Here is a 26,866-nt window from a genome sequence, read left to right as displayed (position 1 = left end):
CACACTCACCTACACACTTACCTACACACACACACCTACACACACACACCCTGACCTACACTCACTCACCTACACACACTCACCTACACACACACACCCTGACTTACACACACTCACCTACACACACACACCCTTACCTACACTCACTCACCTACACACACTCACCTACACACTCACCTACACACTTACCTACACACACACACCCTGACCTACACCCACTCACCTACACACACTCACCTACACACTCACCTACACACTTATCTACACACACACACCTACACACACACACCCTGACCTACACTCACTCACCTACACACACTCACCTACACACACACACCCTTACCTACACCCACTCACCTACACATACACACACCAACACCCACTCACCTACACACACTCACCCTTACCTACACACACACACCTACACACACACACACACCTACACACACACACCCTTACCTACACACACTCACCTACACACACTCACCTACACACACACCCACTCACCCTTACCTTCACCCACTCACCTACACACACACACCCTTACCTACACCCACTCACCTACACACACACCCTTACCTTCACCCACTCACCTACACACACACACCCTTACCTACACCCACTCACCTACACACACACAACCTTACCTACACCCACTCACCTACACACACACACCCTTACCTACACCCACTCACCTACACACACACACACCCTTACCTTCACCCACTCACCTACACACACACACCAACACCCACTCACCTACACACACTCACCCTTACCTACACACACACACCTACACACACACACACCTACACACACACACCCTTACCTACACATACTCACCTACACACACTCACCTACACACACACCCACTCACCCTTACCTTCACCCACTCCCCTATACACACACTCACCCTCACCTACACACACTCACCTACACACACACCCTTACCTACACCCACTCACCTACACCCACACTCACCCTTACCCTCACCCACTCACCTACACATACATACTCACCCTTACCTACAAAGATCCCCCGTATAGCCTTAACAGACTGTAGGGGCAAATGCTGTTAGCGAGCACCTATAAAGGCCAGCACGGCACACTAGGGGGTGGGTGGCCAACACCACGCCCGGTCGCCTTTGTCTCCCTAGTGGCGATGTTTACATATCGCACCAGGTACTTATTTGAGGCTGAGTCGATCCTTACCTACACCCACTCACCAACACACACATACTCACCCTGACCTACACCCACTCACCTACACACACACCCTTATCTACACACACTCACCTACACACACACACACCCTTACCTACACACACACACCCTCACCTACACACACTCACCTACACACACACACCCTTACCTACACACACTCACCTACACCCACTCACCAACATACACACACCCCCTTAACTACACCCACTCACCAACACACACTCACCTACACACACACACCCTTACCTACACTTACCTACGCCCACTCACCTACACACACACACCCTTACCTACACCCGCTAACCAACACACACTCACCCTTACCTACACCCACTCACGTACACACTCACCTACACACACATATCCTTACCTACACACACTCACCAACACCCACTCACCTACATACACACCCTTACTTACACCCACTGACCTACACCCACTCACCTACACACACTCACCCTTACCTACACCCACTCACCTACACACACTCACCCTTACCTACACCCACTCACCTACACACACTCACCCTTACCTACACCCACTCACCTACACACACACCCTTACTTACACCCACTGACCTACACCCACTCACCTACACACACACACACCCTGACCTACACCCACTCACCTACACACACACACCAACACACACTCACCTACACACACTCACCTACACACACACACACACCCTTACCTACACACACTTACCTACACCCACTCACCTACACACACACACCCTGACCTACACCCACTCACCTACGCCCACTCACCTACGCGCAGCGTTCACTGTTGCGTAACATTGTGGAACTAATGACAGAGGCTGCCACATCACGAATCCACCGCATGCACCACCACACTGGGAGCGACACGCACACAGCCCCGTGGGGCAGCAACCACTGTCAGGGTGGGCTACCCTCATGACTAAGAGGGCAGCCCGTCCTACAGACGAGACGGCGTGACACACCTCAGTCAGGAGACATCACTCACACCTACACACACCACTCCCCAGAGACTCAACACTCACCGGCTCACCAAACGCTCATGCACGTTCAGTCAAAGACTCACCAAACACACGCCATTCACCAGACACTCGAACTCATCAAATGCTCACCGCTTCACCTGAACCTCGCAGGTGGCCTGCCTGACACCACTCACACTTTTTGCACGCAGCGTTGGTGTGCGGTGCTTTTTCTGGAAGTTTTTTGCTGTTTTTTGATGTTTTTTCCAGGATTTTTCTGTGTGCACGGAGTCACTTTAAGATGATTTCTTCTCCATGTTTTTAGTTTTTTGTTTGTTGCGGTTGCAACCGATTCAAGAGCCGAATGGCTCACAGGGCTATACCAAATAAATTAAACTGAAAACTGAAATCTGGCCTAACTCGGCAGTAGCAGCACATGGAACTGATGCGTCTGAAACGTGCTGCATCACTCCACGTGTATGACCCACGGCAGCGTGATAAGGAAGATCTCTCGCACCCTGGGATCCACACTCATGCGTAGTGCGTTGTGTTCTAATCCACAAGTATAGCCTGGTCGTTTTGGGGGGTTAATGCTTCATTATTTCTGCAACTAAATATTGTCCAAGTTGGCCATAGTGAGGGTTTAAACCCCACCTCTCTACCATTGCTTGAATGTTATTTTGACGCAGCGATTAATTAACTTGTTACTATTGGCCTCTTCGCTAGTATTCCAATCCTACAATATATACTCTTGTATGTATGTGCTGTAGATGTACAGTACTTCAAACTTCATTCCAGGTCTTTATTCACCCCTGTCATAGGAATGTGGAGCGTCTAAGCACTGGTCTGGTCTTGCTAGCCGGAAATATTTAGCACCCCATTCTTGTATACCCCCACTCCCCTCCCTCTACCCCCGACTACAAGGCTTGCTTATTTCCCTACCGTACAGTAGTTTGAATAATTCTGCCATCAAATATTCGCCGAGACACCCAAACTGCACGGGAAGTTGGCCCAAGTTTTTCATCTTCTTGGTTCTTTCGGTAAAGTCACGTAGAAGGGAAATAATAAAATGATAAAAATAAAACACAATAAATAATTTAATAAAATACTTTTATTATGCTTTATTTTTAAAACATAAAAGAAAGCATAATAAATTATTTATTAAATTATTTTATTTTAAAACATAAAAATAGAACATAATAAAAGTATTTTCTTAAATTATTTTATTGTGTTAAATGTTTTTCTTAAATTGTGTTATTTCCCTTCTACGTGACTTTACCGAAAGAACCAAGAAGATGAATCCCTGCAGTCACGAAAGCTTTAAATCGAAATTCAAGTTTTTCTTGCCAACGATAAACCCATCGACCAGGAAAGACCTCGATGATGATCCTCGCTCCCACCGCCACGACTTCTGGGGGAATCGCTGCTGCTCCTGCTGCTGTCACCAGCCGAGGAATCTCAATCCTGGAATCGCACCCAGGTCCGAAACGTCGCTGGCGAACAGCGTGGAACAACGCAGACGTCATTGGTACCTCATTTGGCAGTAAAAAAAATATGATAATTGGTTTTTTACCATTTTATCTTTGAGTTGTGCGCCTTTTGGCGTCATCTGGTCCAACACCATGTGAGACTAGGCTCTAAGGAAAGCTGTCTCGGGTGTGGACCAATCAACTTCAAGGACAGTGCATACATTATCAGAGTTATGTTTTTTGTTTGCATTATGACTGCTGGTATTGTGGTCTATGCAAACATGACTCCTCGTAAAAAAGGTGTCAGTTTTGTTGCCAGATAGAAGGGTAAAAAACCAATTATCATATTTTTTACTGGCAAATGAGGTTCCAATGGTGTAAATGCTTACCCCGAGCTCTCATACTCTGATGGTGCATTGTCTTTGAGTTGTGCGCCTTTTGGCGTCATCTGGTCCAACACCATGTGAGACTAGGCTCTAAGGAAAGCTGTCTCGGGTGTGGACCAATCAACTTCAAGGACAGTGCATACATTATCAGAGTTATGTTTTTGTTTGCATTATGACTGCAGGTATTGTGGTCTATGCAAACATGACTCCTAGTAAAAAAAGGTGTCAGTTTTGTTGCCAGATAGAAGGGTAAAAAACTAATTATCAACGCAGACGTCCACAATGAACTCCCCATTCTGGACTCCCCAAACATGGCAGCACCTCCTGGCTTTGACATTGCATCTCGAAGTCACTGCTGATGGAAACCATCAACGGAATCAGAACATCGTCAACAGGCATCTCATTCGTGAATTGAAAATTAAAGACACGAGCCACAGTGGTGTGATCGTGGCCTCGCAAACCCAAAAACTTTGACCCACGTGGGTAAACTACTTTAGTCTGCGCTCCTCTTCTTGGTTCTTTCGGTAAAGTCACGTAGAATGGAAATAATAAAAATAAAACATAATAAAATAATTCTCACGACGTTTCGGCCACAACGCAAGCAGCCGTCCTCAGGTGGAGGTTCGGAGCTCAGCTCGCTAACCGCTGCGTCACCGCTCCCCAAAGACAAAGATCCCCCGTGTAGCCTGCAACAGACTGTAGGGGCAAGTGCTGTTAGCGAGCACCTATGAAGGCCGGCACGGCACACGAGGGGGTGGGTGGCAAGCACCACGCCCGACCGCCTTTGTCTCCCCAGTGGCGATGTTTACACACCGCCTCAGTGACTCATTTGAGACCGAGACGACCTAGAAGATGCCCAGGACCGGATCAGATAATCGTCGCTGGGTATTGGCCGTGAGCGAGAATCGAACTCTTGTTGCCAGGTTCGTATAGCTGAGCGCGCTAACCGCTGCGCCACCGCTCCACACACACATTCACTAACACACGTGCTCGTCCTGCGAGGTCTGTCCGCCCTTCCCCCACCCGCGATTCGCATTCCAGCCCAGTGCACACATCCAGAAGCTGCTGCTGTTGTAGCATAGCTGGCCATGCCCATCATCATCAGCTTGCACAGCAAGCCAGCCACACACACACACCACACAACACACACCACACACACAGCAAGCCTGCCACACACACCACACATACAGCAAGCATGCCACACACAGCACACACAGGACAAACCAGACACACACACAGCAAGCCTGTCACACACACACCACACACATACAGCAAGTCTGCAACACACACCACACAACACACACCACACACAGGGCAAACCAGACACACACACACAGCAAGCCTGCCACACACACACCACACGGCAAACCACACACACATAAAGTCTGCCACACACACACAGGGCAAACCAGACACAGACATACAAGCAAGGCTGCCTTGACATGCACACAATGTTACTACAGCATAATGCTATAATGTTACAGTGCTGTGCTCACACGCCGATGTTCTCCGCATTCAACCCGCATTGACCAGCGTGGTGAAGTATGGACACAACAACCATTAGGCAGTGTGGGGGGCTCATCCAGCAGTGGATTGTTAAAACAAGTTCTGTATTCATCTTCTTGGTTCTTTCGGTAAAGTCACGTAGAATGGAAATAATTAAATAATAAAAAGAAAACATTTAATAATTCTCACGACGTTTCGGCCACAACGCAAGCAGCCGTCCTCAGGTGAAGAACAGGTCTGTCGAGAAGACAGAGTCTGAATGACACACCTGTTCTTCACCTGAGGACGGCTGCTTGCGTTGTGGCCGAAACGTCGTGAGAATTATTTAATGATATTTTTATTATTTTATTATTTTCCTTCTACGTGACTTTACCGAAAGAACCAAGAAGATGAATCCCTGCAGTCACGAAAGCTTTAAATAGAAATTTAAGTTCTGTACTGTACAGGGCCCACATCAAAAAGCCACAGAGTAGAGCTCCCACGTTGTCTGCACGGACTGTTGATGTTTGCGAGCACCTATTTCAGCAATGGCACAGCGAACGGGGTTAGTGTTGCCAGTAAAACTCCCAGCTGCCTTTGTCTCCCCATTGCTAACATTTTCAGGATTGAATGTGTAAGATCTACAGTACACACACGCACAGTACACATGCGGTACTGTAGCTATTCAGCACACAAGGTGTGTTACTGTACTGTAGTTCACCAGTGTCAAGTTTGGTCAAACTAAACCCACGACCTGAACGGCGTGGAGAGGGAAATCATCCAGCAGTGGATTGAGAGATGGGATGTTACATGTCAGTGTATGCACTGTACGTGATCTCTAAACAATGATCAGGCGAGTCAAGATCTCGCCCAGATGCGTCACGCGCTGCGCACACGTGTGAAGTACAGTGCACACGTGTGAAGTACAGTGCGCACATGTGAAGCACAGTGCGCGCGTATGAAGTACAGTGCGCGCGTGTGAAATAGTGCGCACGTGTGAGGTACAGTGCGCACGTGTGAATTACAATTCACACGTTCGAGGTACAGTGCGCACGTGTGAAGTACAGTGCACACGTGTGAAGTACAGTGCACGCGTGTGCGAAGTACAGTGCGCACGTGTGCCAGATACAGTGCGTGTGTGAAGTACAGTGTACGCGTGTGTGAAGTACAGTGCACACGTGTGAAGTACAGTGTACGCGTGTGAAGTACAGTGCACGTGGTATCATACGGTGCAGTGATTGGAGCCAGGCCTCGCGATCGATTTATCGATAGATATCGATTAATCGACTTCCTTGTGTTCGATTACTCGGATCCTTTTAAAAATAACGGCCGTCCCAACAGTTTATTTTACCGAAGGCGGGAAACCCCCCTCCAAGTCACGTGACGCGGCTGTTGATGGCGATGACGTCATCAAACCCCTACTGTCACCTCCCGGCCAGCGGCACACGTGGGGCGACGGAGATTAGACTTCCCCCACCAGATAGAAAATATTTTTAAAATAGGTGTGTGTGTGTGTGTGTCTAAGTGTGTAGGTGTGTCAGTGTATGTGTGTCTACGTGTGTAGGTGTGTGTGTGTCTATGTGTATAGGTGTGTGAGTGTGTATGTGTAGGTGTGTGTGTGTGTTTTCGTGTGTAGGTGTGTGAGTGTGTGTGTGTCTAAGTGTGTCAGTGTATGTGTGTCTACGTGTGTAGGTGTGTGTGTGTCTATGTGTATAGGTGTGTGAGTGTGTATGTGTGTCTTCGTGTGTAGGTGTGTGTGTGTGTCTAAGTGTGTAGGTGTGTCAGTGTATGTGTGTCTACGTGTGTAGGTGTGTGAGTGTGTGTGTGTTTACGTGTTTAGGTGTGTGAGTGTGTGTGTGTGTCGAAGTGTGTAGGTGTGTGAGTGTGTGTGTGTGTGTCTACGTGTGTAGGTGTGCGAGTGTGTGTCTAAGTGTATAGGTGTGTGAGTGTGCGTGTCTACGTGTTTAGGTGTGTGAGTGTGTGTGTGTCTCAGTGTGTAGGTGTGTAGGTGTGTGTGTGTCTATGTGTGTAGGGGTGTGCGTGTGTCTACGTGTGTAGGTGTATGAGTGTGTGTGTGTCTCAGTGTGTAGGTGTGTGTGTGTGCCTACGTGTGTAGGTGTGTGAGTGTGTGTGTCTAGGTGTGTGTGTCTACGTGTGTAGGTGTGTGAGTGTGTCTACGTGTGTGAGTGTACGTGTGTAGGTGTGTGAGTGTGTGTGTAGGTGTGTGAGTGTGTGTGTCTACGTGTATTGGTGTGTTAGTTTGTGTATGCCTTTGTGTATGTGTGCGTGTATGTCTATGTCCCGATTCTGGGCCTCCCCTAGGTCGACTCAGCCTCAAATGAGTACCTGGTGCGGTGTGTAAACATCGCCACTGGGGAGACAAAGGCGGCCGGGCGTGGTGCTGGCCACCCACCCCCTTGTGTGCCGTGTTGGCCTTCATAGGTGTTCGCTAACAGCACATGCCCCTACAGTCTGTTAAGGCTATATGGGGGATCTTTGTTATCTTTGTGTGTATGTATGTCTATAGGTGTGTATGATTATGTGTATATTTATAGGTGTGTATGATTGTGTGTGTATGTGTATAGATGTGTATAGGTGTGTATGTATGTGTGTAGATGTGTATGTATGTCTATAGGTGTGTATGATTGTGTGTGTATATATGTGTGTGACAGTGTGTGTGACAGTGTGTGTATGTGTATAGGTGTGTGTGTATATAGGTGTGTGTATAGGTGTGTATGATTGTGTCTATAGGAGTGTGTGTATATATGTGTGTGATGTGTGACAGTGTGTGTGGGTATAGGTGTGTGTATAGGTGTGTGTATATATGTGTGTGTATATATATGTGTGTGTGAGTGTGTGTATATGTGTGTGTGTGACAGTGTGTGTGTATGTCTATAGGTGTGTATGATTGTGTGTGTGTATATATGTGTGTGTGACAGTGTGTGTGTAGGTGTGTGTGTATGATTGTGTGTGTGTGTATATATGCGTGTGAGTGTGTGTATATGTGTGTGTGACTGTGTGTGTGTATTTCTATAGGTGTGTATGATTGTGTGTGTGTGTATATATGTGTGTTTGTGTAGATATGTGTGTGTGTATGTGTGTGTGTATATGTGTGTGTGTGTATATATGTGTGAGTGTGTGTGTGAGTGTGTGTATGTGTGTGACTGTGTGTGTGTATGTCTATAGGTGTGTATGATTGTGTGTGTGTGTATATATGTGTGTGTGACAGTGTGTGTGTGTAGGTGTGTGTGTGTGAGTGTGTGTGTATATATGTGTGTGTGACAGTGTGTGTGTGTAGGTGTGTGTGTGTGAGTGTGTGTGTGTATATATGTGTGTGTGTGACAGTGTGTGTGTGTAGGTGTGTGTGTATGAGTGTGTGTGTGTGTATATATGTGTGTGTGACAGTGTGTGTGTAGGTGTGTGTGTATATATGTGTGTGTGTGTATATGTGTGTGAGTGTATGTGTGTATATACATACACACATACACACACACTCACACACGCGCGTGCACGCACGCACGCGCGCTCCATGAAGAGTGGCCGAGGGAGTGGGAGCGAGGCAGTGCGCGTGTGTCTGTCTGTGTGTATGTATATGCACGTGTGTGTGTGTATATGCGTGTGTGTGTGTTCATAGAAAGAACTGGGCTATGTAGCAGCCCTTCTTATGGTAGATCCAGTCTGTGATCACCTCGCTGACTCTATCTAACAGCCATTGCAAGAACACAAGGCTTGTGGTAGTGGTGGTAGTGGTCGTGGTGGTCTCTTCTTTGGGCTTCAAGAAATACAATTGCCCCCTTAAAAAAACCAAGCAAGGCAAGCCAGCCAGCCAGCAAACAACACACATCATCACCACCTTGTCCACCTAGCAGCAAGCAGTACGTGTGTAAGGTAAGAATACAATGTCAACGCAGCTCTTAACATAACTGCACACAGATATACTGTACACGTACACATTTACACACGACACTGTACACTAACACGAATAACACACGCACAGATACAGTACATTACTGTAATATACATACAGTGCATACACATGACTACCATGTACAAATAGACAGTATATACACGTACAGTACACACACACACGTGAGTTGTGATGGTACCGGTTCTCTATTTCACACGTGTCCGTGTACACGCGTGTGCTCTGTGTGTGTAACGTGGCAAAGCTACTAAAACAAACCCTCATTAAGGAAATGATGAATTGTGCTTTGGTGTTAGATGTCCCATCAATGTCCTTGTTGCTGTACTGGAGGAACACGGCAATTAAAGTTCGGTTATAGCAACGTAACGCGATTCTTATGAGCGTCTTGTTGTTGTTGACCACCCTCTAACGCAACCCTCTCATCCGCACTGTTGCGAATAACGTGGTGGTCATTGTAACACAGTACACGTGTGGTGAGTCTATGGTGTGTAGGGTTGTCATTGTAACACAGTACACGTGTGGTGAGTCTATGGTGTGTAGGGTTGTCATTGTAACACAGTACACGTGTGGTGTGTAGGGTTGTCATTGTAACATAGTACACGTGTGGTGAGTGTGGTGTGTAGGGTTGTCATTGTAACACAGTACACGTGTGGTGTGTAGGGTTGTCATTGTAACACAGTACACGTGTGGTGAGTCTGTGGTGTGTAGGGGTTGTCATTGTAACACAGTACACGTGTGGTGAGTCTGTGGTGTGTAGGGGGTCATTGTAACACAGTACATGTGTGGTGAGTCTGTGGTGTGTGTAGGGATTGTCATTGTAACACAGTACACGGGTGGTGTGTGTAGGGGGTCATTGTAACACAGTACACGTGTGGTGAGTCTGTGGTGTGTAGGGGATCATTGTAACACAGTACACGTGTGGTGAGTCTGTGGTGTGTGGGGTTGTCATTGTAACACAGTACACGTGTGGTGAGTCTGTGGTGTGTGTGGTTGTCATTGTAACACAGTACACGTGTAGTGAGTCTGTGGTGTGTAGGGTGGTCATTGTAACACAGTACACGTGTGGTGTGTAGGGGTTATCATTGTAACACAGTACACGTGTGGTGTGTAGGGGGTCAATGTAACACAGTACACGTGTGGTGAGTCTGTGGTGTGTAGGGTTGTCATTGTAACACAGTACACGTGTGGTGTGTCTGTGGTGTGTAGGGTGGTCATTGTAACACAGTACACGTGTGGTGAGTCTGTGGTGTGTAGGGTTGTCATTGTAACACAGTACACGTGTGGTGAGTCTGTGGTGTGTAGGGTTGTCATTGTAACACAGTACACGTGTGGTGTGTAGCGGTTGTCATTGTAACACAGTACACGTGTGGTGGGTCTATGGTGTGTGTGGTTGTCATTGTAACACAGTACACGTGTGGTGAGTCTGTGGTGTGTAGGGGGTCATTGTAACACAGTACACGTGTGGTGAGTCTGTGGTGTGTGGGGGTCATTGTAACACAGTACACGTGTGGTGAGTCTGTAGTGTGTGGGGTGGTCATTGTAACACAGTACACGTGTGGTGAGTCTGTGGTGTGTGTGGTTGTCACTGTAACACAGTACACGTGTGGTGAGTCTGTGGTGTGTGTGGTTGTCATTGTAACACAGTACACGTGTGGTGAGTCTGTGGTGTGTGGGGTGGTCATTGTAACACAGTACACGTGTGGTGAGTCTGTGGTGTGTGTGGTTGTCATTGTAACACAGTACACGTGTGGTGAGTCTGTGGTGTGTGTGGTTGTCATTGTAACACAGTACACGTGTGGTGTGTAGGTGTTGTCATTGTAACACAGTACACGTGTGGTGAGTCTGTGGTGTGTGGGGTTGTCATTATAACACAGTACACGTGTGGTGTGTAGGGTTGTCATTGTAACACAGTACACGTGTGGTGAGTCTATGGTGTGTAAGGTTGTCATTGTAACACAGTACACGTGTGGTGAGTCTATGGTGTGTAAGGTTGTCATTGTAGCACAGTACACGTGTGGTGAATCTATGGTGTGTGGGGTTCCACCATGGATGGATCAGCACTGTTTCCCCAGCTCCCTTGTCCACGTGAACCCCTCCACTGACCCCAGACCCACAATTTAATAGGTTGGATATCCCTTTTCGTTGCTAGATGGCTTTCATTGTACATGCTAGTAGTCGGTTACTGTACAGAACTTGCATTTAGCTGCTGAGCTAAATGTGTTAGGGGTCAGTGCTAGGGTGCAGCTGCAAATCTTAGACGTTGACATGCGTCAGGGTCAAGCGAAATATAGAGTAACGTGTGATCATTACTGGTGGAAAATATCACTCTTATTGGCAATTTTACCGTGGTTTCGATATTTAAAACGTTTCAAAATATCGTTTAAAGGGGTGGCCGTGCAGTCGAATGTGTCTGCGTGTTGTTACTATGTCATGTCATTGTGTGCTGTAACGGAGAGCGTGGCAAAAGCGTGAAGAAACCCGATGTGTTTGGGAGAAACCCAGTGTGAATAGGAGAACCCTGGGGTGAATAGGATAAATCGATAACCCTGGGGTGAATAGGAGAAATCGAGAGCCCTGGGTTGAATAGGATAAATCGATAACCCTAGGGTGAATAGGATAAATCGATAACCCTAGGGTGAATAGGATAAATCTAGAACCCGAGGGTGAATAGGATACATCGATAACCATATGGTGAATAGGATAAATCGATAACCCGAGGGTGAATATGATAAATCGAGAACCCAGGGGTGAATAGGATAAATCGAAAGCCCTGGGGTGAATAGGATAAATCGATAACACTATGGTGAATAGGATAAATCTAAAACCCCAGTGTGAATAGGGTAAATCGATAACCCTGGGGTGAATAGGATCAATCGATAACCCTAGGGTTAATAGGAGAAATCGATAACCCTGGGGTGAATAGGATAAATCGAGAACCCTGGGGTGAATAGGATAAATCTAAAACCCCAGTGTGAATAGGGTAAATCGATAACCCTGGGGTGAATAGGATCAATCGAGAGCCCTGGGGTGAATAGAATAAATCGATAACCCTAGGGTGAATAGGATAAATCTAGAACCCTGGGGTGAGTAGGATAAATCGATAACCCTAGGGTGAATAGGATAAATCTAGAACCCGAGGGTGAATAGGATAAATCGATAACCTTAGGGTGAATAGGATACATCGAGAACACTATGGTGAATAGGATAAATCTAGAACCCGAGGGTGAATAGAATAAATCGAGAACCCTGGGGTGAATAGGATAAATCGATAACCCTGGGGTGAATAGGATAAATCGATAACCCTGGGGTGAATAGGATAAATCGATAACCCTGGGGTGAATAGGATAAATCTAGAACCCTGGGGTGAATAGGATAAATCGAGAACCCTATGTTGAATAGGATAAATCGATAACCCTAGGGTGAATATGATACATCGAGAACACTATGGTGAATAGGATAAATCTAGAACCCCAGTGTGAATAGGATAAATCGATAACCCTGGGGTGAATAGGATCAATCGAGAGCCCTGGGGTGAATAGGATAAATCGATAACCCTGGGGTGAATAGGATAAATTGAGAACCCTGGGGTGAATAGGATAAACCGATAACCCTAGGGTGAATATGATAAATATATAACCCGAGGGTGAGTAGGATAAATCGATAACCCTAGGGTGAATAGACTAAATCGATAACACTATGGTGAATAGACTAAATCGATAACACAAAAACGAAGGGGATATTCCGGATGGGGGCCGCACAACGACACCCAAACGTACCCCCCCCCACGTCCCCAATTAAGCAGTCACTCCCCGAGCAAAGGTGGGCAAACGTTTAGCAACAACACGTGCCACGAACTTTAATGCGGTTATATCGAAAATAAGGACGCGATCACAATGGCACAATGTGTGTAACTCGTAACTCGCTCTGCGTTATAGCCGCGGCAACGTGAATTACAGAATTAAGCCCCAGACGGTGGTTCGGAGCACGCGTTCCCTTCACAATTTACTGCATCTTCCTCATTAGGCGACGATCGCTTTGCCACACAGTAGCAACGCAACTTTCCAGCGCACGGCGATAGTTAAATGTTACGAATTAATGTTTAAAGTTGTAAGAGAAATGACTAAAAGTCTGCGTCCGGACCCCGACCCGCGCGGGTCTTTTCATCGTTGCCTAGTTTTTATCCGGGAAGCCTAGGCTAGGCCCCCGGCGGGAATATCGTCCCCGTGTACACGGGGCGCGCCTCGCCCATCCCCCGCCCACAGTCCTTGGACCGGCCACCCTCCGTAGCTAACGATTAGATGGGGTGCTGCGAGTCCGTCTGCGTGAAGCTAACACCCTTTAGTAGAAGGGCAGAAAAGAAAAGCAATATTTGACCGCCGCGGACCTATACGCTCGGCCTAGTTTTCCTGCGGGAGGCCTGGGATAGGCCCCCGGCGGGAGCCTGGTCCGCGGGCCGGGGTCGTGGGTCGCCCATCCCCCGCGCCCCGTGTGTCGTTTAACGCGGCGTCTTCTGCATTGGCGTGAGTAACAAACATCGTTCTCTTCACACTGCTACATTCGCGTTAAACGCTTCAGTTTACTTCAAGTTGCCTCTAACTTTAGCTCAAAGTGAACGCGGTTTCGTGGTTAAACTCGTGCCTTTTTAAATTAAACAATTTGAAGTCTGGGCTGATGAAACTCACACTCCCAACTCCATAGGTGAAAGATCTGTTTAAATTAAAGCTAATTAACGTTTTCCAAAGACAGCTCCTTGACATTTGTGGTGTGCTTTGAGGAGTGTTAACCACGACTTTAACACAAATTTGCCCAGGCATCCTCAGTGTAAGCAACACTCTCCTTACAAGGAGTATTGAGACTCGTGGTTATATCAACGACATAGCGACGTTAAACTCGCGAAATGTTCCCTAGTTTGTTTATGTTGGCAATGTGTAATCGCAAATAAAATACAGCAATGTATGTACCGTAATAGTACGCCGACTGCCATTTCAAGCAATCGGTAAGAATTCGTGCTTAATTTAAAATGTAGGTCAAGCCTACAGAGGCATGGTGTGTTGTTTTGTGTGGGATGAGGCAGACTGTGTTTTTAACAAATAAATACATCAAACAAAGATTCAATAGCAATGGGCAGATGGTAATCCTGGCGAGGCTTGAGGTGCGTGCCATGGGTCCTGACGAAACCGCTTTGAATCTCATAAGGTTGACTATAAGAGGTCAACTTAAGACAAGATCACATCCATACAGTATTTCCTGTTTCAGCAGTTTAATGTCCTGGGAAGAGGTTGCTTTCCGTCAGAGGAATGTGGAATTTCCACTGCTGGTTAAGGGTTGTCGGTGGAAATTAGTGCTGTTTTGAGTGGTGAGATGGTTTGGTTGGATTCAGCAGGACCTCAATTTGCTAAATTCAGGTCAACAAAACGGGATCGATTGCTTTGAATGTTCACGGATACATTTTATATTCAGGACATGTCATGGTGAAATGTGGTCAAATAACCCCCAAGACCCACAACCGTGGATTTGCAAAAAGGCTGTACATGTACGATTCGTCGGTGAGTCTTAATCCGTTTAAGGGCTTCAGATGTTATAATCTTTGGTGTTTTAGGGAAAGTCACGTAGGTAAGGAAGCTTTTGTTGCCTCCGAAACGTCGTGATTTAATTGAGTTGTTTTCATTTATTTTATTGATTGTTTTACCTACGTGACTTTACCGAAAAAAAACAGTATGAATCCTCGCAGTCACGAAAGCTTCAAATCTAGAATTAGCTTCAGATGTTGTTGAACAAGTTCTATTCTTAGGTTTTTTTCGGTAAAGTCACGTAGGTAAAAAAATTTTAATTAATAAAAGTTAAATGAAAATAAAATAAAAATCGCGACGTTTCGGAAGCAACACAAGCCTCCGTCTTCAGGTGGAACCGTCACAGCACGATAGCTGTATCAAGTATTTTACTTTTATTAATTTTAATTTTTTACCTACGTGACTTTACCGAAAAAACCTAAGAATATGAATCCTTGCAGTCACGAAAGCTTCAAATCTAGAACAAGTTCTAGTTTAGTAGCTACAGCACAGTGTGTTAGTAAGGGAGGCATTGGAGAGTCGTGGTGACCGACCCACCAGACCACCTTCGAGTGGCTGGACAGGAGGGCTCCCACCACCTCCACCACGCTGACATATCTTAGTGTATAATGGCTTAATGTGATATTCTTAGGTTTTTCGGTAAAGTCACGTAGGTAAAAAATCTAAATCTACTTGATACAGCTGTCAGGCTGTGACGGTTCCACCTGAAGACGGAAGCTTGTGTTGCCTCCGAAACGTCGTGATTTTTATTTTATTTTACTTTTATTAATTTTGATTTTTTTACCTACGTGACTTTACCGAAAAACCTAAGAATATGAATCCTTGCAGTCACGAAAGCTTCAAATCTAGGCTTAATGTGATTTCAGGATGATCTGTCGTGTCGTGATGGTGTTCAGGCTGCGGCTGGGTTGCGTGTGGCTCATTCGATAGGGCAGTGGGGCTGGCTTCCAGTTGTGGGTTTGAGTTCATGTCCTGGCCAGGGTCAACTCGGCCCCATCATCATCATCATCATTCCTTTGAGGTTGGTAAAATATCTACTATCTGGTGAGTGGTTAAGGCTTCAAGGAGAGACTAGTCTGCCACAGGAAAAGAGTAAATACTGAACTCTGACCAGTGCTCATGTTTTTTTGAGCTGATGTTTCTGTCGCAGATGTGAAATTGCCCCACCCCGTATTGTACGACTGGAATTGGGCAAACATCCCAAGAAGGATTCTTCACATTTGTTGTTGTTATTTTGAACCGAGATATCTCCATGCACACAAGGGGCTTTGGTGGGGGGGCAGACCTGTTTAGAATCCAGCATATGGTGGCGATGTTACCATGAGGAGAGCAGTGACCAATTCGTGTCTCCTTCGGGAATGATGTCCCATTCATTGCTTGTTGCTGGGGAAACACGCTGGGTGAGGACAAGGCATCAGCCACATTCAGCTCATTCGCTTTCCTCGCAGCTGATGCTCCTCTGGGCTCACACCCGACGCATGTGTTCACACCCGACTCGGGGAATAAAAGTGTTGGCCCGTCAGCTTTGTCGATAAAAAAAACTGGGCCGGTTTAGATTTTATTTGTATCATCGGTAGAGTGTGTGGTCTATTGTAAATTTGTGTTTTTTTCCACGAGCTTCACGATTTTCTCACGTTTCGGTAAACTCGGAATTTATTTGGAATAAGATGGGTGGCATAAAATGCAGCAATTATCTGCAAATCCCGAGACGTCCGCCAAGTAACGATCAGAAATGTGAATAATCTAGCCTCTGTGGCCAACAGGATTTGCAGATAATAAGATGACAGATAATGAGTAATATCCTATCATCATCATCATTACTACGATCTCTGTGGCAATACGCGTTGCGTGTATGGTTGGTACATAATCTGTCACGAGTGAGTAGCTTGCGTACGCTAATTGTGCAAGCCAGCCAGACACACACACACAAAGCCGGAAAGGTGTGAACGAGAGACGTGCATGGGATGTGTGGTGAGGGCGGCTGGTGGTGGTGGAGGGGAGGGTGCTGTGTGTAGAGCTGTTGGGGGAAGCTGGAATCCAGTCTCGATGGACGGGGGAAGGGGGCAGAGAAGGCAGGGAAGGAAAGACATTTTAATCTGTTGTTTAAGGCGGAAACATGCGTGGAAGAGGCTTCATGTGAATTCATGGAGGTGTAGCGGTTTGGGCGCTGCGTTTCAAACCAGGTCACCTTAATTCGATACTCGCTCACGGCCAGCACCAGTGACGATTGTCTGAACCGGTCCCGGGCATCTCCTAGGTCGACTCGGTCTGAAATGAGTGCGGTGTGTAAACATCGCCACTAGGGAGACAAAGGTGGCGGTGGGTGATGTTCGTCACCCAGCCCTCGTGTGTCGTGTCGGTCTTCATAGGTGCTCGCTAACAGCGCTTGCCCCAAAAGGCTGCACGGGGGGGGGGCGATCTTGGTCTTTCTATTTGTGTGTTTGGAGCTATGGCGCAGCAATTCATGCAGCACCGTTCTATAAACGAGTTGGGTTGCTTGTGACGGCTACCATCAGTGATGAGTGATATTTGATCCAGTCCTAGACTCACCTTTCACAAGCCCACACTGACCATTGTGGTGAAGTATCGTCAACAACTTCCACGATTGCCACGGAGACCACGTCGGCCCATGGGGGGGTTTTGCGGTGCTACTTTGTTGACGAATCCCATTTTAAAATTTTATGTCTATCAGTTGGCAAGCGCGAACCGAAACAGACATGAGCCTGTTCGATTCCCGCTCACGGCCACCGTCCGTGACCAAATATCGAAACCCGTCCTGAGACTACTCCAGGTTGACTCGGCATGAAATAGCTACCTTTGTGCGCTGCGTGAAAATCTTATTGGTCATGGCCACGGCACTCCCCTGGTCTGGCCTTGCCTGTCACAGGAAGGGTTAACGATGGCACGCGTGTCGCGTGGTCTATGCGGCTATATGGGGGAGGATTTCTGTCGTGTTGTTGACGCGTGCGAGCGAGCGAGCACTGGTGCAATGTCTCCTGTTGGGTTCTTGGCCATGATGCACAACGCCAATGTGTGTAACCTTGCTGTCCGCCATCTCTATGTCATCACTGCTGGATAGTCGTTCCCGCTGCGGTGGTGCATGCGCATCAGCACTCGGGGAGACAAAGGTGTGCTGGTTCCATTAGCTCGCTCAAGCCACTGCTGTGCAGCCCTGTCTCCGTACACTTATTTGACCATACCTCACCGTGCGCAACAGGTGGTATAGGCTGCCGAGCTATGTTATAGGCAGCCGAGGGCAGTGCGGCAAAATCCATCGGTGTCCCTTGCTGTGCTTCCACGTCAACAGTGGCCTTCGCAGGGAATCGCGAAAAGCTGCTGTCAAAACAGCCGTCCTGCTGAACCACTGCCGTGTGTGCGTGTGTGTCAATGGTGACGGTGGTGGTGAGTTTCGATTTAAAGCTTTCGTGACTGCAGGGATTCACCTTCTTGGTTCTTTCGGTAAAGTCACGTAGAATGGAAATAATAAAATAATAAAAATAAAACGTAATAAAATAATTCTCACGACGTTTCGGCCACAACGTAAGCAGCCGTCCTCAGGTGAAGACCAGGTCTGTCTCCCCGACAGACCTGGTCTTCACCTGAGAAATACAATTCTCACGACAGCGTCTTTCCGACAGACCTGTTCTTCACCTGAGGACGGCTGCTTGCGTTGTGGCCGAAACGTCGTGAGAATTATTTTATTATGTTTTATTTTTATTATTTTATTATTTACATTTTACGTGACTTTACCGAAAGAACCAAGAAGGTGGTGGTGAGGTTGATGCGGTTTGTAGACAGCTGTACGATCTCGATGGCACAGGTTTAATTCATCCTCGCTGCACATCTCATGGTTGGCCTGCACGTTCGTTTCGACCAGGGCTGTGCCTCCTAAACTCACTCAAGCCAGAAGTGCCTGTTTCGGTGGTGGTGGCCAATGACATCCGCTTTGGGGAGAGACAAAGGCAATGGATGTGTGTTGGTGCATAAGCTTGGTGTGGGAGTTGTAGTGTAGCGGTTAACGCGCTGTGCCGGGAACCTGGCAAGCAGAGTTCGATTCCCACTCACGGCCAACAACAGTGACAAGTATCTGAACAGCTTCTGCCTCCCCCCCCCCCAAGTCAAATGAGTACCTAGTACGGTGTGTAAACATCGCCACGAATGAGACAAAGACGTGGTGCTGGCCACCCACCCCCTTCCTCATGTGCCGTTCTGGCCTTCAGAGGTGCTCGCTAACAGCACTTGCCCCAACAGTCTGTTAAGGCTATCCGGGGGGGGGGATCTTTGTCTTTTTTATGAGCTTGGTGTTGCCCCACCTTTCCTTGTGCATGTGCACCGCTGCCATTTAGTAAAAGCGTTCTCCCACGTCGTGTTACCGCCATCATCTGTGGTGAGGCCACGTGTCGTCGTGCCGTGTGTACGATGCGCAGGACAGGGCTGGTTACGAGTGCGTTATCATTCAAACGGCGTTCCTCGTGGGTTAATGCCATCAAACATACTGTTTTTTCCGGTAAAGTCACGTATGTAGAAATAAAAGAAACTTAATTTGGAGCTTTCGTGACTGCAGGAATTATTCTTTGGTTCTTTCGGTAAAGTCACGTATAAAGAGAAAATAATAAATTAAATTAAATACTAGCATACGACGTTTCGATTGCAACACAAGCAATCATCATCAGGTATAAATTAAATAGAAACACAAATCTAGTATACTTAGAAATGTAATGTAATACAACAGAGAGTCGGATAACATAACAGTCAACACCCTATCTGGTTGATTACGTTCTTCCAAAGAATAAATAAAAGAAAATTTAAATCAATAAAATTAAAATAAATCACGACGTTTCGAACGCAACACAAGCGCTCATCATCAGGTGAAAATGGGGTAAAACACATAGCAAGGGAACACACAGAGGGACACCACGTGCAAAGCAACATAGAGAACGGCAAACTGCATGGAGGCAAATACAGCAAGAAGATGGGAGCCGAGAACTCAACAAACCTTAGAAACGCAACGCGATGCAAACCAGTCGGCCAACAACACGGTTAGACACTAACTTGGTTGACCACGTATTTCAAACGACTGCTACATTTTTTGTGTTAATCTTCTGGGCTGAACATACCAACGTAAAACAGAGGACAAGGACTGGTGAGCATGTTTTAGCTCGGGCATTTTTTGTTTGGAAGAAGGCCTCCCCCCCCCCCCCACGGCGTCAGTCGTGGGGTTTTGTTCGACCATACTTCACCACGCCGGTCTGTTTGGGTTGGGCTGAAAGGCCGGCTCATTTGCCACTGCATGAGAAATGAGATTTTGTATTGAAACACGGAAGACTTTCGGGTTTTTACGGACAATTTTGGATAATTTTTCGAATAATAATGTAGCTTGTTTTCTTGCCAACAATAGTGACGTCGCATGGTGCCACGTGACACCACTTTGTGATCTCATATCCTGTGATGTCCGACATCATTTCTGAAGTAAATGAAAATAAATTGTTTGAAATTTCATATCTAAACCCAATTAGGCTTTTTCGGTAAAGTCACTTAGGTAAGAAATAAATAATAAAAATAGATACTTTACCGAAAAAACCTAAGAGTATGAATCCTTTCTGTCACGAAAGCTTCAAATCTAGAACTAAACCCAATTGTTCAGATTAATACAAATATCGGGAGCACATCCCTACTCTGCACCTGTGTTAAGGATGGTCAGGAGTCAAACTCAGGTTGCCAGATCCATCGTGGCAGTGTGCTAACCAGTGTGCCACCGCTCCACCACACACACACACCACATACCATTGCTGTGAAATACAAATAAAATTTGACCTCAATTCTTTGGGCAAATAACTTTCCATTCAGACGCTCTCTTTCCGACAGACCTGTTCTTCACCTGAGGACGGCTGCTTGCGTTGTGGCCGAAATGTCGTGAGAATTGTATTTTATTATGTTTTATTTTTATTATTTCCCTTCTACCTGACTTTACCGAAAGAACCAAAAAGATGAATGTCACGAAAGCTTTAAATCGAAATTCAAATAACTTTTCTTAAATGTTTTAACCACATTCCCGGCGATATTTTAGTATTGATGGCTTTGTCGGGATATTAAGTTTGGAAAAGTAACTCAACGTAGCACAAACTTGTCAGTTTTCAAATATCCTCAAGTCTGGATTTAACCATCATCCTTAACATCTGGCCAAATATGAAATAATAAACCCCCAAGTAAAATATTGAGGGACTGGTTTGGCTATGTTCCACAAGCACAAATACTCTTTACACGTTCGCCAAAACGCTGTCTTTATGACAGAAAAATAATACGTAAATAGGCTGACGTTTTGGGTACTGATGTACTTGGAAGATTGTAAACCCGGTGACCTGAATTTGATTCCAAGTTTTGGCTGACATCAACACGCGCGAACTGGCGAGGTGAAGTATAGTCAAACAACCCCCACGACTGACGAAGGGCTACAGATGAAGGCCCATGTGGCATCGAAACGATCACAAAAGTAGTTATCGACGCAGCCAGTTTCCTTTGTGGAGGGTGCTGCATTGTCACCAATTTCATTTTGGATTTTTTAATTTATAATTTGGGACAAAACCGGAGATTCCGCAGGAACGGCCACGCGTGTGAGAGGAAGAACACGCGTGGGCCACGCATGTGAGATGAGAACACGCATGTGAGATGAGAACACGCATGTGAGATGAGAACACGCATGTGAGATGAGAACACGCATGTGAGATGAGAACACGCATGTGAGAGGAGAACACGTGTGTTCTCTGCGTCTTTCCCGCCTGCCCACGTGTGGTACGGTGTGCGTGGCATTGTGGGTAGCAGCAGTGGTAGTGGTTTGTGCTGCTGTCACGTGACCCGTCGCGTTCCTATGGGCGCTTCCCTTATAGGCATTCCACCCCCCACCTCTTTTTTTGTTCAAGGGGCTCTGCATAACCACATCCACCCCGCAAGCGCTGCCTCCATTATTAGATGTGTGGTTTGGGGGGTTAGGGTACGGGTAGATGTGGGTGAGGGGAAAGGAACGACAGGGCTTGGGGAGGAGGGATGAACTGTGACATTTCAGTGTGAGATTTGCCGAAAGGAAATCGCGTTTAATCTGCCGGCATCTCGGCCTTCCCGCGCGGTATTACTGATGTGCAGTGACGCCTGTTTACTAAACGAGGCGACACCTTTCTCATTTAGACTTTGCCGAGTCTCATCGGCAAGACCTGGCCCGTTAGCCGAATGCCACTGGAGGGCCCGATAGTGATACATATTATCACCGATATACAGTAAAACCTTGGATTGCGAGCATAATTTGTTCCGGAAACGTGTTTTGTAATCCAAAGCACTCGTATATCAAAGCGCTCGTGTATCAGTTGTGATCACGTGACGCTCGGCAGACAAAGCGTATACACGTACTACTCGTATTGCAAGACCTCGCTTGTTTATCAAATAAAAATTTATTTAAAAAATTTTCTCGTCTTGCAAAACACTCGCAGACTAAGTTACTCGCAATCCAAGGTTTTATTGGTAGGAACCTCCTGGTTACACCAGTCCACAGGGGATTATTGTGTCCGTCCGTCGTGCATCCAAAAATGGGAGGGGTGGGGCTGGGTGGAGAGGGGAGGGTGGGGTGGGGAGGGTGGGGAGGGGCTGGGTGGGGAGGGTGGGGAGGGGCTGGGTGGGGAGGGTGGGGAGGGGCTGGGTGGGGAGGGAGGGGCTGGGTGGGGAGGGTGGGGCTGGGTGGGGAGGGGCTGATCACCCCGTAGTGCCCTTATAAAACTCAACGTTTAACCTACTCACGCCGGCTTGTGCCCACCCTCACAGTCGGGCATATTTGCGGAATACACCACGCCGCCGTTGACCCTGGCCATTGACCGAGCAACCAAACGTTCCTATCAGCTCCCTCCACAGGAGGGATGTGTTTGTTGCTGTGGTTGTCCCACCTGATGACGATTGCTTGTGTTGCGATCGAAACGTCGTGATCTATTTTTTCTCTACCTACGTGACTTCACCGAAAGAACCAAAGAGTATGGATTCCTGCAGTCACAAAAGCTTCAAATCAAGAAATAATTGTTTTTTATCTTCAAAAGACACACTTGTCACAGACATCACAACTCCCTCTCTGCAAGCCCAGAGCACAATGTCACGCTTGAAAAGCGCATACGAAATTTGGCAAATTTTCCATTTTTTTTCAGCAGCGAGGTTCCGGTTCCCTGTTTGAGAGTCATGAATGTGGATGCTTTAGTAAGTTCAGAGCAACGCAGACTCGCTCTGTGGCTTTACAGAGCAGGTAGTTAATGTTTTTCTAATGCATTTTTATTATGCAGCATTGGGGCAGTGGTGGCGCAGTGCTTAGTTGCACTGCGCCATAAACCTTTCGAGTTAAGAGTCCCAGCCCTTGGCTAACATTAGTGGTGAGTGATATTGGAACTCGTCCTGGGGCTCCCCTCCCCCCACCGACACGGCGTGGGGAGGCCTTGAATCCAGCAGTGGATTAACAAATGGCTGTAACGTATCTATCCATATATCAATCATTCAATCCTTCTGTGTCAGCAGGGTCATCAAAGTTCACCACGCAAGTGAGGACAGCTCAAATATAGCCTCATAACACATGCGGGGGCCTCGGATTTGGTGTGATTGCGAACCGATCATTGTTGTGCGCGCTGCCTGGGGTGGCTATTTTTGGCCGGCAAGGCGCCCGCTGTCACGCCAGGCCGCTGGCCGCGCCACGATCGCCTCGGGAGGAGGCCTCGCGGACGCGGCACTCTCCACCGAGCCAGCGCGCCACCGTGGCCCCGTTTCGGTGGACGGTGGCAACTCGTGGGATGAAATCGATTCTCGCGTCACGGCGATAATGGGTCGTGTTCGACGGAGCCCACCCTCTTCTACGCCGGGGCATCTCGGAGCTCCTCGCACGCGACAAGCGACCTGCATCGCATCTCGTTGCCTCGGTACATTTTAAAGGGCACCCCCGGTGGCAGCTGCCCCTGTGCGGCACAAGGTTACTCCGCATCTGGCCCGCAAGCGGGTATTAGTCTGCCAGTCGTGAGTGATGGTGCTACGTATGAGTAATTTGGTGGTAATTTTTTTTAATTGAGCAAATTTGGACCATGATGCTGGCAAACAAAGGCCCACTCTGTTCGAAGTACGTCAAGGGATCTGTGACGTTCACTGTGAAGCGGACATATTGTAATTCACGGTTATTAACCAAAATAACCGGGGAGGCCTGCCGGATTCCAAATGCAAACCTCTACGACGAGCGTCGGACGAGCGTCGGACGAGCGTCGAACGATCGTTGAACGATCGTTGAACGCGCTCACGCTGCCCCGTGTCACCGTTCTCCGAGCGTGCGTTGAATCGCGCGTTAGAGATTGAATTGTGTTTTTTTATTATAAAATGGAAAGACGAGCGAAACAGACACCGACGCCAGGAGACCGCTCAAAGGAGACAAAGAGAATGTGATTCTTGAATTGAACTGTGACCCTCCATCCCCCCCCCGAATCATGACACGACTTGGAACTAGCGATGGTGAAGGAACAGATTTGTTACATATCTAGCATCGAAACTAGTGGAAACTACAGCATAAACACGTTGAAGGTCTGATATTCATGTCTCTACTAAACGCTTGAAACTCATCGCGCTGACGATTGCTTCCATCGCGGGTGATGGAGTCATTGGGGCGATTTTGCCAAAAACCCAGACATATGGGAACATTCACCCACACGAGATTCATGCCCCCTGCTCTCCACCCTCTCCCCCGCTCTGCGTGCTTGCCACACTCCATGCTCTCCCCACTCACCCCCTGTGCTCCACCTTCTCCCCGCTCTCCACCCTCTCCCCGCTCTGCGTGCTCGCCACACTCCATGCTCTCCCCACTCACCCCCTGTGCTCCACCTTCTCCCCGCTCTTCATCCTCTCTGTGCTCTGCGTGCTTGCCACACTCCATGCTCTCCCCACTCACTCCCTGTGCTCCACCTTCTGCCCGCTCTCCATCCTCTCTGTGCTCTCCATGCTCTCCACACTCTCCCTGCTCTCCACCATCTCGCCGCTCTCCGTGCTTTCCACACTCTCCACCCTCTCCCTGCGCTCCCCACTCACCGTGCCCCACCTTCTCCCCGCTCTCTGCCCTCTCTCTGCACTCCATGCTCTCCACAATGTCCCCACTCTCCCCACTTACTCTCCCGCACGCCGCTCCTCTCCACGCTCTCTGCACCCTCCCCGCTCTCCCGACCGTGCAACATTGTTCACGATTGCCGGAGATATTCTAACGCTCGGGTCTCTGTCAATTTAATGACCACTGTTGATTCCCCACCGTGTTTATTTATTTTATTTATCCTTGACTTATGATGGGCAGAGTCAACCCCATAGCGCCACATTGCACGTTGCTCTGTCGAGACTTGATAGATCTACTATATATCCCTAACCTTGATACGTAACACCGTCATTGCCGACATCACTGCTTCGGCGTCGCCCAGATACCATGCCTTTTGTTTTGTGAAATGGTTCTGGGCAGCTCCTCAGCTGGGCGTGCGATTGGCCGTGAGCAGTGGGGGGGCTTAGGAAGTGACGGTCAGGCTCCAGCTGTTGCAGTGACTGCACGCCGGCGTGGCTGGGGTGAGAGGGGAGGCGTCTGGAGTCTTGGGAGGAATTTCTACATTGAAATGCGATGCGCAGTTTTATATTAAGGTCATCAATTCACTTCCAGACTTTGCATGTTCTCCCTCTGTTCTGCCACTTCTTTTTAACGTGTGAAGCGCGTGGGTGGGTGGGGGGGGGGATGGAAACTCGGCTGTCCGGAGAAAATCCACCCGTGCGAGGGGATAGCACTGGACGTGCGGTGTGACGTGCGGTGTGACGTGCGGTGTGACGTGCGGTGTGACGTGCGGTGTGACGTGCGGTGTGACGTGCGGTGTGACGTGCGGTGCGGCGTGGACGTGCGGTGTGACGTGCGGTGTGGACGTGCGGCGTGACGTGCGGCGCGACGTGCGGCGTGACGTGCGGCGTGACGTGCGGCGTGACGTGCGGTGTGGACGTGCGGCGTGGACGTGCGGCGTGGACGTGCGGCGTGGACGTGCGGCGTGGACGTGCGGTGTGACGTGCGGCGTGACGTGCGGCGTGACGTGCGGCGTGACGTGCGGCGTGACGTGCGGCGTGACGTGCGGCGGGACGTGCGGCCGTGACGTGCGGCCGTGACGTGCGGCCGTGACGTGCGGCGTGACGTGCGGTGTGGACGTGCGGCGTGGACGTGCGGGTTGCGAGTTTCGCAGACGGCGCTGTGCCGGCGTGATTCTGCAGAACGCCGTGCCCTGCGGGCGTGCGCCGCCACCACCATCACGCCCGGCTTAGCGGCGGGCGCGCGAAATGTTCCAGGGCGCAGAGCGAACGCCCCACGCCACAGCCGGTCCCCGTGAATGCAGACGGCACGTTTCTTCAACTATGACCCCAGGGACAGAGGTGGTGGCTGAGCAGAAGCCGGACTTCTCGATAAGACTGAGAGGAGGGAGCTTGGGGGGGGGGGGGGGGGGGGTCCTGCCGTGCGCCATTACATTCCGTCAATCATTGACGCTGCGTTGACATGGCTCACGGCTGCTCGTCATGGCCGTGTCGGAGCACCCAGCCAGTACCCCCGAACTGCTGGATGTGGGCTCTGGGAATGAATGTGGTTGCCTCTGGGGGTGGGGCCCATGTGTGCTGCGTCTTTGTACTGAGCTTGGCACTGCGTAGATGCCGGGTCTTGAATCCGTGTTGTCGCTTGCCATTATAAACCGTAGGTAAAACATTAAAATTACTAAAAGTAAAATAAAATAAAAATCACGACGTTTCGGAGGCAACACAAGCTTCCGTCTTCAGGTGGAACCGTCACAGCCA

The 26,866-nt window shown here is 48.4% G+C and overlaps 1 protein-coding gene across 2 annotated transcripts in view; it reads left to right on the top strand.

Moving 5' to 3' along the window:
- Nucleotides 1-9,018: 9,018 nt before the first annotated feature.
- The window catches only part of LOC133356565 (uncharacterized), a 79,608-nt gene continuing 61,760 nt past the window's right edge, over nt 9,019-26,866 (top strand). The window contains exon 1 of one of the 2 annotated variants that reach the window (XM_061574147.1): nt 9,019-9,409. The gene's annotated coding sequence lies outside the window, so the exon portion shown is untranslated. Of the gene's footprint in view, nt 9,410-13,257; nt 13,967-26,866 lie in introns of those variants that run through there. The other variant, XM_061574148.1, reaches the window with a different exon arrangement.

Source organism: Lethenteron reissneri, chromosome 54, assembly GCF_015708825.2.
Source record: "Lethenteron reissneri isolate LAM-NWPU_2019-01 chromosome 54, ASM1570882v1, whole genome shotgun sequence".
Taxonomy (NCBI): Eukaryota; Metazoa; Chordata; class Hyperoartia; order Petromyzontiformes; family Petromyzontidae; genus Lethenteron; species Lethenteron reissneri.
Note: the sequence above shows the minus strand (reverse complement) of the source record. Positions and strands in the feature narration are given on the sequence as shown.